This window comes from Solanum pennellii, chromosome 8, assembly GCF_001406875.1.
Source record: "Solanum pennellii chromosome 8, SPENNV200".
Taxonomy (NCBI): Eukaryota; Viridiplantae; Streptophyta; class Magnoliopsida; order Solanales; family Solanaceae; genus Solanum; species Solanum pennellii.
Genome location: NC_028644.1, coordinates 42,242,917 through 42,257,045, shown reverse-complemented (window position 1 = coordinate 42,257,045; position 14,129 = coordinate 42,242,917).

Genomic DNA, 14,129 nt, shown 5'->3' with positions numbered 1-14,129 from the left:
GATAGCTACTATTATACGAGAACTCTATCAAGGGCAGATGGTCGTCCCAGCTACCCCTAAAATCAATCACACACGCCCTTTACAAAACCTCCAATGTTTGAATGGTGCGCGCTGCCTGCCTATCAGTCTGAGGATGAAAAGCAGTACTAAGCTTTACATGCATGCGTAAGTTCTTGTAGATAGATCTCCAGAAATATGAAGTGAACTGAGATCCTATATTAGAAATGATATACAAATGAATCCTATGCCATATCACAATCTCATCAATGTAGAGTCTTCATAATCCTCGGCTTTGGAAGTAGACTTAACAGGGATAAATTGGGCAGACTTAGTCATCATGTCCATAATAACCCATATGGAGTCATGTTGTATCCTAGTCTTCTAAAGACCAACCACGAAGTCCATATTAATGGCCTCCCACTTCTACCTCAGAACCTCGATCATCTGAGTAAAACCGCTAGGCTTAAGATGTTATGCCTTAAACAGTTGACAATTAGGACATTTGGCCACATATTCTGCAATGTCCTTCTTCATGCCATCCCACCAATAGATCTGCTTAAGATCATGATACATCTTGGTGTAACCTGGATGTATGGAATATCTTGAACAATGGGCCTCTCTAATGATTCTGGTCCGCAAATCATCAACAGATGGTACACACAACCTGGTACCTAAGTATGCCATCATCAAGATGTGGACTCTCATTTAGTTCAACTACTAAGGATGATTCAGAACGAGGATGAGCTGAAACACCCCCACTAGTAGAGTCCACTAACCGCACACCCAGTCTGTCCAGTCTTTGTATATCTTTAACCAGCTCCTTGTTCTCATCCACAACGTGGGTTGTACTTCCCATGATCATCCTACTCAAAGCATCACCTACAACATTAGCCTTACCTGGTGGTAGTTTACATTTATGTCATAGTTCTTCAGCAGCTCTAACCCTCTCCGCTGATGTAGATTCAACTTCATTTGTGTGAACTCATGCATGAGACTTTTGTGGTCTGTGAACACATCCACATGCACTCCATAAAACTAGTCCCTCCATAATTTCAGTGCAAACACCCCAGCTGCCAACTTCAGGTCATGAATGGGATAATTCATTTCATGAACATTTAGTTGTCCAGACGCATAAGCTATCACCTTACCACCCTGCATAAGAAAAAAACCCTAACAAATCCTAGATGCAACACAATAAACACTGTAATTCTCACCACACTTAGAAAAAATAAGCATCGGGGGTCAAGTGTGTCTCTCCTTGAGCTCATGGATACACTTTTGACAAGTCTCCGTCCGTTAAAACCTGGCCTTCTTCTTAGTCAAAGTTGTTAGTGAGGACAGCAATGTAAGACAAGCCCTCCACGAACCAGTGATAATAACCAGCCAATCCCAAGAAAATACGAATATCGGTGGGAGTAATAGGTTTTGGCCTGTTCTTAGTATCTTTAGTCTTCCTTGGATCTACCTCTACACCTTTGTCGGACACAACATTACCCAGGAAGGTCACTGATCTAAGCCAAAATTCCCACTTGTGGAATTTGCCATATAGCTGATGTTGTCTAAGTACCTGCAAGGTTAGTCTCAAATGTTGTTCATGCTCTCCCTTGGTATTAGAGTAGATGAGAATGTCATCAATGAATACTATGATGAAGGGGTAAAGGTAATCACGGAAGACCCTGTCCATGAGATCCATAAATGAAGCAGGTGCATTCGTGAGACCAAATGACATAATTAGGAACTCATAATGGGTACAAAAAGCTGTCTTCGGGATATCTCCATCCCTAATACTGAGCTGATGATACCCTAAATGATGATCAATCATCGAGAAGAAACTAGACCCTTGGAGTTGGTCAAACAAGTCATCTATTATGGGAAGTGGATATTTATTCTTGATAATTACTTTGTTGAGTTGCTGATAAATCCGTACACATTCTAAGGATTCCATTTTTATTTTTAACAAACAACACTGGAGCGCCCCAAGGGTATATGCTCGGCATAATGAAACCCATATTAGTGAGATCTTTTAACTGCAGCTTCAACTCTTTGAGTTCAGCTGGACCCATTATTTAAGGAGGAATTGAAATCGGTTTAATATCGGGTACTAAGTTTATACAAAAGTCAATCTTTCGAGGCGGAGGAACTCAAGGACAATCATCAGAAAATACATCATGGAACTCATTCACTAAATACACTGACTCTATTGAAGGAACATCATGATCTAACTCATTAACACTCACAAGATGACATAACGACCACTTGGGCATCATTTTACTGGCCTTAAGGTTCGAAATAAAGTGATTAGTTCGACTCGAATTGTAGCCTTCAAAGACTAGCTCTTATTCATTATGTATATGAAATCTCATAACCCTACTACGTCAATCCTTGCAAGCATAACAACTAGAAATAAAGTCCATACCAAAAATAACATCAAAATCATGCATGGGTAACTCAACCAAGTCGGCACACATAGTGCTACCCACATACAACTATTGGTCAATCCTTGTATACTCTATCAGTTCTTAAATTTTCTCCTTATGGTGTACTAACCACTATAGGATCATGCAGAACTTAAGGAAATATCTCAAAAGTGAGAGCAAGCGAAGGAGTTACAAAGGAAACCGTAGACCCTGGATCAAGTAAAGCATAAACAGAAGTTGAGAATACTTGCAGTAAACATATGACCCTATCAGCGGATTCTCCTGCTCCTTCCTGCCCTTAAGGGCGTAGAACCTGTTCCTCTTAGGAGGGTCGACTGGTGCTTCATACTAAGAATTAGTCCTAGGACAAGCATTACTCTAGCCTGACCCCTTTTCTGTGGGCAATCCTTAATCATGTACCCGCTCTAACCACAATTGAAACAGTCATGTGTGCCCTGCCTTCACTCTCCACTGTGAGCACGGACACACATAGATCAATTCTTACTGTGACGCTGCATATCACCTCCATTGCCCTTCTTGGACTAGGGTCTGCCTCCTCTAGGTGTTGTACTCCTCTTAAAGTTAGAGTTCCCTAAAATCTGTTGCCCCTTTTTGAATCTTGGATGCTCACGGACACCAATGTTATTCCTGTTGCCTCCATTTCTAGGACCTGCCTGATCATGAGGCTTAATCCTCCTAGCATCACGGACTCCCCTCTTCTTTCGGCTTTCTTCTACCTGCTGGACATGGACTATCAACCCGGAGAGGTCCATGTTATCGTGGAGCATCGCAGCCCAAAAATCCTCATCCAGGTCTCTGATGATTCCTGTGAGGAACCTACTCATCTCATCATTCCTTTTAAATACAAGGGAAATAGCATACCTGGATAGTTTAACAAACTTTAGGGAATACTCCCTGACTGTCATTTGTCCCTACTTAAGGTTGATAAACTCCTCAACGTTGGCCTCCCTCATCTTCTTGGGGAAGAATATCTCCAGGAAGGTTGTCTTAAACAGCTCCCAAGTGACCAGCACTCTGCCCAAAGCTCGGCTATTTTTCCACATCTTGCACCAAGTCTGTGCATCATCCTTAAGCTGATAGGAAGCCAAAACAGCTTTCTCTATATTAGTGGACCCCATGGAAACAAATATCTTATGTACCTCATCCAGAAACTCCTAGGGATCTTCGAAAGTCTTGGACCCTGTGAAAATAGTAAGATGCATCCTCGTGAAGTCTCGTAGCCTGTCAGTTATGCTTCAAACAGGTGGGTTCACCCTTTGAACGTTCTCCCAATTGACGTGGTCATACATGGCCTGGGCCTACATAGTGATGGCCTGTACCACCAGGGCCGGAGATGCCCGCACCCCTCTATAAGTCAACCCAGCAGGGTTAACCGGCATAGCTAACGGGCACCCCTCTATAAGTCAACCCAGCAGGGTTAACCGGCATAGCTACTCCTTTAGCTGGACCCTGGGTGTAACTTGATTGTCCCCAGCAACAACTCCTCTCCTCTAATCAATGGTTCTCCTAGTATTCATTCTCTTACAACAACAAGGATTGATGTTTGACACACTCATAACATCATGAAAAGAGACTTTAGGAAAATTCATGATGAGATCAGAAGAAGGGAATTTTCCTACGCATCATGCAGTCTCTAATTTAGGATAGTGTAGCACTTCTCTACCATGACTTAGAAACTATTTAATGTGGTTGATGTGAACTTATTATCTTCGGAATTTAACCTACTTCTCTGATACTAACTTTTCCACGACCGGAATACAGACCCTAGACGAGACTGACTACATTGACCTCTCAAAGGTCGCACACAAGCCTGCATGCGTCATCCTTACATCATCTAGCTTAATTTTAGCATAAAATTTGAATCTTTTGGTTTGTCAACATGCATGAATACACACTACTTAACATCATAGACGTTCACAAATCAACTATCTAATGAAGAGATAATAAAATGAAAGAATCAGTTCGTAATTTTACTAAACATTTTTTTGCTAAAACTGAACCAACACAAAGTCTGCACAAAGGTGGAAAGAAACACTAGTGGAACATGTTCAACTAGTTGTAGCCTAAATCTAAACTAGATAATAATGGTATACATCCTCAAAAGAATTAGGGCCTACCAAGTCCGGATGAAAGCTCCACGTCCACGCTTGTACTACGTATGGGTATATGCAAGCACACATCAAGGACAAGCATGAGTAAGAACAACTCTTTCATAACAACATTATTATGGAAAGTCAAGTTAGTGGACTTTCCAAGATGGTTTTAGAAAAGTTAGTGAGCTTTCCTAATTTCGATTAGGAAAGTTAGTGACCTTTCGAAATTTTTATTAGGAAATTCATGCCATGAGAGTAACATGCATCATCATACTTATCATAATGCACACATCACATAACGTCTTACAAATAGCACATATCATTTTGCATATAGCACATAACATCTTTCACATCATACATTAATATATCATGAGACCTTGGAATCATGGAATTGACATTAAGACTTCCCAAAATAAGGGCTCAACATATGGGACCTCAACATGGGAGCCTTCATTAACAAACACAGAGTCTGCTTCATTCATTCATAAGTACTTCATTTTATTTTGTTCATAGGCCAGTGTGAACACCTGCTATACCAAGGATGTAGTTTAAGACTTTCATCAGGTTCGTTGTGCAATGATCAAGAATGACCTAGTGTCATTACTTATTTCTAGATCACCTCTTGATCATGATTTCCTAACACCTTTGGTATCATTCATTTCATTATGTGCATCATTTGAGGTTGGCCTCATTCATTCATTGGGAAATTTAACTTTAACCGACATAGATCATGTAAGCATCACTAAATCCAATTTTAGCCTGATACGCTCAAACTTTCTTCACAAATAAGAAGTAAAGCGGTCTTATAGAGTAATGAACCCAACTAATGAGGTTGGGGTCGATCCCACGAGGAAAATCGTTCAGACTTTACCATATTTTATTACTACTATTATTTAGTAAACTATTTCCTTAGGAAACATAAGACAGAAAATGGGGTTTTTAACTCTAAATTAATGAAAATAATTAACTAAATAAAAGTAACCAACTTACTGATTCAAATCTCGGAGCTTAATCAAATAATAAATGTACCTACGGCTTAAGTGTTCCCCACAGGTTTCTAACTTTATAATTCTAACTATAACAACTCTTTCCTAGTATCTTGAATGTAAAGTGATAAATAATGTATCTCTAAATCCTTGGTCCGACAATTATAAAATTTCACTCCGCACCTTGGTCCGTCTACATGTGTTGCTATTTTAACCCTTACCTTTATCTAATATTAAGCTCTCTATTCGATATTTGACTAAGTTATTACCTCGTACCAACCGACACTAGCCTATTAGATAGTTTACACTAAATCTATGTTGATAATTCTTTACCTATTATCTACCTCCTTGGTCCGGCAAGTTGCGTTAGGGCGAGTTCTAACGTTGGAAATCCGTTAAAAAGACTTCTAAACGAAAGAATTATCAATACATGCAAGGCACTACTCTAGAATTGCTATTTTAGTTAGATTTTACCTCATAATTAACCCATGGTTCCACAACCCTTGTTATGGAGTTTAGTTACCCATGGTCATAATCACACTATTCATATATTTAATATAAGAATTCATGCACTTACTTTAATGAGAAAGAATAAAATCCAGAAATTCACTTGATTAATAAATAAAAGCACCAACAGTCAATTCCAGAAAAAGTGTATCAATTACTGAAATTATTCCTTCAATACTTGAACAAGAGGACTAAAGATTATCGAAAAGTCTAACCGTCAAACAAAAGTTCTATCCCCAAAAATGAGTTTTTCTAACTATTTATAATAAAAACAAAAACCTAATAAAAGAAGGACTCTAATTACTGAAAATCTGTCAAAACGCATCTGAGTCGACAGATCTCGTGACGGACCGCCGTAGTCACGACGTGACGTCATGGCCATTGTCATCCCATACTTCAAAAATTCTTCTGTTGCTTTCTTTATTACCCTCAACGAAAGGTATGACGGACAATTCCAAGCACAACGGTCCGCCGAGGGTCTATGTTGCATAATACTTTAACTTCTTGGAATTTGGGTACTGGACTACTCTCTGATCATTACAACGAACCAGCAGTACGAACCATCGTGGCTATGACGGTCCATTATGAACTTCCGTAATCCCACACTAGGTTAGACATCCCCATCTTCCTTCAGCAGCTTCTCTCTTCACTACGATGCCACCTACAGACCGTCACAGAGTGGACGGACCGTCATAAGCTCCGTAGGTGGTCTCTTCTGCATTTCACGCTCAAAAACTTCCACGTTCATCTTTGGACAGATTTCCTGCAAATAAGGAGAAACTTACATAAAAATTAATACAAAAAGGCTTTTGGATACACACTAATCTTAAGGAAAAAACATTAAAAATACTAGCATATATATGGTATTGAACCTTTCTAGATCCCCATATAATCAGTATATGATCAATAACTAGGAGGTATAAGGAGACCCATACCAGGCATGCTGGACTGTCTCATCTCATGAGTGTTACGTGAACGTTTTCCCTTCCTGAAGGAAGGCATCACTGCTCATAGCTAGCCTATAAGTGCTCATTAAAAAGTTCAATTACATTCAACTCATACATCATGAAAGCTGGCTTCTAAAATGAGGACATCATACCTCATTAGATGATTTATCATCTCATCATTAGTAGTATGCATTAACTTCAATACTTTCATTAGAGTGTTCATAGAGAATGGTCTCTTCATTAACTTTACATTCTCTTACGTGAGTACGTTTTGGTAATATTTACTTAGGCTCATTTGAGATTGCTCTCATCTTTTACATTAGCCTCTTATCATGTTGTCACCACATTCATTAACTTTAGCACATTTACTCTTCATAATTATTCACCCTTATTACGTGAATGTTCATTTTATCATATGTCAATGCACTTAGAAATTTAGTGTGTTTCACACTCTTACTTAACCCTCCTAGGTTTTCATCATTTCATTGCATACATCTTAGGTTCACTTACTTTTAATTGTATGCTAGACTTATGGCTCTACACATACAAGACATGAGGCTTTATTCATAGATCGTTTAAGTGATTCATATATTCCTAAGAATATGTGGTACAAGACTTATGTATCTTTAATGTATGCCAAGATCTCGTATTAGATCTATTTAGGCAACAATATTTTTGAACATCTATTCACGTATGAAATATGTATCAATATGTAATTTCGGAAAGGGAACCTTTTTTCGAGTCCCTTGCTTAACACTTACATCTTTTTTAGTTATTCTATTTTGATCTATACAACTTGGGAACCCGAGATAGAGCCCTAATGCCTTCGTTTCATTTTTTTTATTTTTCTTTATTTCTTATTCGCTTGTCTTGGGACAGAGGTGTTTTGGGATAGATCCCCCACATCCTCATTTCTTATATTTTCTTTTTACTTTACTTTTCCGAGTTGACCTTTAGGGTGTGGAATCGAATCCCCACAGTCTCACTTTATTTTTCTTTTTAAATTCCCTTTTTTGGCCTAGAGGTCGTGGGTTCGATTCCCACACAACTCAAAATTTCTTGCCTTTTTGATTCCTTAGTCTGACCGAGAGGTTGTGGGTTCGAATTCCACTTTCATTTCTTATTTTCATAATTCCATTTTTCCAGCAAAGATCACGGTTCGAATCCCCCTCACCATATTATTTTTAACTCACTTATTTTCACTGTTTTTTAACATGGTGAGGTCATGGGTTCAATGATTCATGAACTCACTTGTTTAATTGTTTTTTAACAACATTTTGAACTACTTCATTGTGACCGAAATCCATCAACTTGTAGCTGGAAATTTTGTAGTTTTTCAGAATCATTTTCATCACGTTACACGTTAGTTCTTAGAGAATTTCATAGTTCATTTAGAATGTTTTAGGTGAATTTTCATGGATTCGTTTAGCCAAGAGTTTCTCACTCAATTCAGCCACATTACACTTCATATGAACATCACAATTTACATAAGTTTGTGCACGAAAGGATACAACCATAACATTACATTTTTGAGCCTTAAACCAAAAAGCACATAGTCACGGTTCACATTGCACACATGTACACATAGTTTCAGATCAGATAGGTTGTCATTCATACAATTTAAAACACACATCCATGAACATATTAATCAAACAAATACAACACACTTCTAATATATACTAGCAAACATACCCAACCTATGAATCATTTGGAGCTAGTGAAAGGGACATGCAATTGGGAACAACCGTAGTTTTTGGGTTTGAATATATTGAACCTTAAGGGGTCTCTTGGGAAAGGGACCAAGAGACAAGAGAACCCATACCTTTTTGAAGTTCAAACGTTGACCTTCTGCCCAAAGTTTCTCCTCCAAATTCACATCCAACACCTAAAACCTCAACCCCAATTCGACAGATAGCCCTCTTTTTGCCTAACGTGATTGATTAGTTGTTTGTTTTTATCTTTCGTTTTGAGTTCTTCAAGTCTGAAGAACTTTGGTTAATTTTTCTTTTCTTGAAGTTATTTTGGTAGAGAGATCGTGAATGAGAGAAGAGAGAATGATCGTGAAGTGAGATAGATGTGAGAGAGTAAGACGTGAAAGTAGTTTCGGCTTTGGTAAAGACTTACTCAAGCTAGGACTCTCGTTAACTTTAAAAAAAATGATTATCCTTTTTATTAAATCAGCTAATAATTATTAGTTATTTAATTTAATTTACCTGTTTAGATAAAAACAATTTAAATCATTGCATCCGCCTAGGTTCAAACACAAGGTGGAGCAAGACTTCACTCAAAAAGCCAACTTTCAGCCCTCTCTCCCCAAATTACCCATCCACCTTATTAATTAAATAATTAATTATATATTTAGGATAATTATGATACTACTCTTAGCCTGGAAAAAGACCTTTTTACCCCTAGACCCTCCAAACTTAAGATTTTCCTATTTTTGTTCGATAAAGACTGATCCGGATAAATCTTCATATTCAGGAGTCCTACATGGCTGGACCCAACCTTTACTAGCTCAACTAACTCCACAAATTAGATGGCTTAGCTTTAGCAAGGGTTCAGAGGTCTGGTTCTACGTGCATAAATCTGTGTGAACCCGATCTAATCGTAGGCATTCTAGACACATTAAGAATTACTTAGCATATCCATTTTTAGTGTTGTTACACCCGCGATGCACAACTACTTCCCAGAATCGTTAAATTCATATTTTTGGTAATTTAACATATCAAAACGACCCAATTTAGAGGGGGTGGGTCTTTTGTGTAATTTTTAGGACGAACATATATTGATATTTGGTCAGTTTTAGACCACTTTTACATATCCCAAACCAGATCAAACGAAATTTCTCTCATTCTCTCAAAAACACTCTCTTTTCCAAACTCCGTTGAAGAAGAAGAAAAGCTTAAGGAACAAGACAAAGATTTCAAGTTTTTCATCCAATTTTCCTCGATGCTTCATCTATAATGTATGGGTTTTTCACTCTTGGGAATCCTTTCCCCAAGATGTCCTTTCAAAGATAAGATTTCAAGATCTTTAAATACTAGGATTTTTACTCTACAAAACTAATTTTCTGCCTAACCATAGATTATTGATTTTCAATGAAAAGTAAGTGTTTTCTATGGTCTATTCCACGTGATTTGATGTGTATTTTGTTATTTATGTTTGAAATTTCGTGTGAATCATGTGCTTATCTACATGATGGTTTCGTATGATTGTTTCTACTATGTGACAATATGAAAACGTACGGATTGGAACTAAGACTAGAATGAACTTTTAAATGACCCTTATCATTTACCCTACACTATGCATTGATCTTGTATATTATTTTAAAAGTCTTTTTTGAATATTATATTGAGTATTTTACAATGTTATGGTTATGAATGTTGTGAGTTGAACGTAAGTTCTATGATAAGGTTCTTAGAAGCTAGAGGTAAGTCTTCTAATGTTATGATTACTATACAATGTCTGTGTTAGCCTATAAATCATGATGATATGTTATGCAAATAAGTATAATGTTGCTGTGTGGATATGAACATGTTACTTGTGATATCATAATAAGAATACGATAATGCAAGTTTACGATATTCTCATGTATGCTTAACACAAGATGATTTATGATATTTTAATCTCACAAACGAAGTGTTACGATGAAAGGAAATTCTCATATAATCATAAATTTCTCATGATCGTGTATATACAAGGAGTTAATCTCCTATGACCTATGATAAGTTTATGATAAAAGAAAACTATAAGGTTTTTCAAGAAAGGGACTCAAGCTAAGCACCGTTGAACTATATATGAGAGGTGTCCCTTCCCTAGTTTGAAGGTAGGTTCACAATGACTCTCATGAGATTGAGGCTGCCATATAATGGAGAACTATGGAATTCTAATACATCTCCTAGTTCTTGAACTATGTTGCCACCATAGGATACTAGTGGATCCACCTAGAAAGCTATGTCCTGCTAGGTTCTACATTAACCGATAGACCACCTTCTTTTAATGTAGGGTTTTATGACACCGGATTCCATGTTTAGCTCACATGGTCCATGTCTATTAAGGCGAATATTACCTCATGTAAAATGAAAGACAAGTAAAGGAATGTTAACTAGGGTGACTTGAGGTTTCTATTTAGTAGGTGTAGGGGTATGGGACTCTATCTACACAATGCACAAGTCGACTCTATTAGAAGTCGTAGGAGATTTTCCTTATGTAATATGATAACACCAATGGTATATGTTTATGATACATGAATTTAATCTTATATAGTGTTGGTCAATATGATGAATACGTTATTGGGTTATATTGCTATAAGAAGTGATGACTAATTAAGTTACAAGTTATATGAAGAAAATCTTTACCTATGATATCCTATCTTATCTACTTGGTTATGTGGGTCTATGGGCATTTACATGATCATTGCACTTGTAGGATGGGGATGGGATCATTGATAAATCTTTTGAATGTTATGTTATATGATCTATTTGATATGAAAAGTTAACATGACTATGATAATATGTCTTTCATTTTGATCATGCTTCATGTTGATGAAATCCTTGACTTGTATATGTTCTATGGTATGTGCATTAAAGACATTCATATGACTTAGCACGTTTTCTAAAGATAAGATAAATGACCCTTTTTCATGCATGTCCTTAAGTGTTATGTGCATATACTCATACTTATTACATGTGGCGTACTAACCCCATCACATTATATTACTACATTGTAGGTTCCGGCCTTTGATGTTTAAGGAGGTTTAATGGAAGAATCTTGGAACTCTTTCTCAAAGTATAGGTAGGTCCTCATGTTCGTGACATTATCATTTATTTTCCATCTTATGAAGACTTTAGTAGATATTAGGAATATACTTTTTCGATCATATTTTTGGATTCTATTGTATTAAAGACTACATGGCATATTGACTATGTATTGGCTAAATCCATATCTTCACTCTTAGATGGTTTTATATATGTGAGACAATTTCTTAGCATATCGTACGACTTATGAATGATAATTATGAAGTCTAAGTATACTTCAAGTAAAATGTAAGAGTTTTAAATTTTCCATACTTTTTACTGATTTCATGTTATGACGAATGCTAAGAGTTTGTCTGAGTCCTTTGAGAGGACGACGCCGCCGGTCTCATCTGAGGTATGATCTCCGTGTGTGACAAGCTTTGTATCAGATAATGGGATTAAATATCCTTTCGATCAATTTCTCACTAAAAAACGTTACCTAGTGTTTTGTCTATGGTTTTGAAGCGCGCCATGATTGTGGATGAGAGGCTATGTGATTACTAGGAAACTTCTCTTTTCTTGATACTTCTATTTCTTTCGTTTAGAGTTATGACACTATGTGTCTTCTAGCATCTAATCCCTTTCTTATCGTTATAGGAGAAGAACTAAATAAGGAAATCCACGAGAAGAGTACGAGAAGAGATTGAAAATGTTGGAAGTAATCTCCAGTGCAATCGAAATACTCCTCAAGTGCAAGCTCTTTGAAATGATCAAGTTCCAGTGAATCCTCCAACTATGATGGATGAAGAGCTGAGGGAAGACCTTTTTCAAATGGACTACCTCATCACCATCAAAGTTGAAGCCATTACGGCTCAAGATAACACAGAGGTTGTTCCTTGAGAGAACCAACATTCTAGTACCATAGCTAGCCATTTGAGAGACCTTACGAGGATGAATCATCCCATGTACTTTGGATCGAAAATTGATGAAGACCCCCTAGATTTCCTTTATGAGGTCTATAAGATCTTGTTTTCTGTGGGGGTGAGTACTATTAAGAAGGTTGAACTTGCTGCATATCAACTCAAGGACGTGGCTCACACATGGTATAACCACTAGAAGATCATCAAAAAGGCCTTTCTTGACAGACTCTTTCCAAGGTAATAAAGAGAAGCAAAGGTAGATGAGTTCATTAACCTTCATCAAGGAGGTATGATTGTTAAGGAATACTCCTTAAAATTCATTATGCTTTTAAAATATGCTTATTCTTTGGTTTCTAATGCTAGGGATGAAATGAGTCGTTTTCTAACGGGCGTGTCCAAAGAGCTTGAATAAGAATGTTGTGCAGACATTTTCTATTACAATATGGATATTTCTAGGTTGATGGTTGATGCTCAAAAGGTTGAGGAAAGTCGTCTTAGGAAGAGGAATAGGGAAGCGAAAATGGCAAAGTCATTTGAAAGTGGTTCTTCTAAGAGTAGCCTTGATGTTCAAGACAAGCCTATGTTTAAGAAGACGTTTTCAAACCAGCTTCCTGCTAATTTCTCGAAGAATCGTGATGATAGAGGCTCTAATACTAAAACTCAAATGGGGAGAAATATTTATCCACCAAAAGAGAGACCAAGTTGTGGTAAGTGTGGTAAGAAACATATGGTTGAATGTCTTGTCGGAACTAATAGTTTTTATGGTTGTGGAAGGGGTGGCCATATGGTGAAAGATTTTCCCAATGTTAGAAACAAAGGCAATATAAATGGTAAAGCTCAACAAAGTGGTCCTAGTTCTGAAGCTCCAAAAAGGAACCGTTTCTATGCACTCAAGGCTAGGGGTGAACAAGAAATCTCTCCCGATGTAGTGACGGGTAAGTTCCAGGTTTTCCTTGTTAATGTCTATGAATTGCTTTGTCTAGGTGATACTCTTTAATTTGTTTTGCCTTTGGTAGCTAGGAAGTTTTATGTACTTCCTGATGTTTTGATTGATCACTTTTCGGTTTATAACGCAATGGGTGACTCTGTAGTTTCAAAAAGAGTCTATAGGAAATGTCATGTGATGTTGCCCAATAGAAATATATCTTGCTATTTTGGTAGAACTTTACATGTTTTATTTTGATATTATCTTGGGTATGGATTGTCTTCATGATTGTTTTGCTTCCATAGATTGTAGAACAAGGGTAGTGAAATTTCAATTCCCTAATGAACCTATTCTAGTGTGGAAGGGGGGAATTTCTATGCCAAGGGTCAGATCATTTCTTGTTTGAAGGCTTGTAATATGATAACCTAGGGTTGTCTATGTCATGTGGTGAGAGTTAAGGACCTAGAATGTGAAACTCCTACTATTGACTCAGTCCATAATGTGAGAGACTTCCAAAAGATTTTTCCTAATGACCTTCCAGAAGTTCATCGGGAACAGGAAACTGACTTTGGCATTT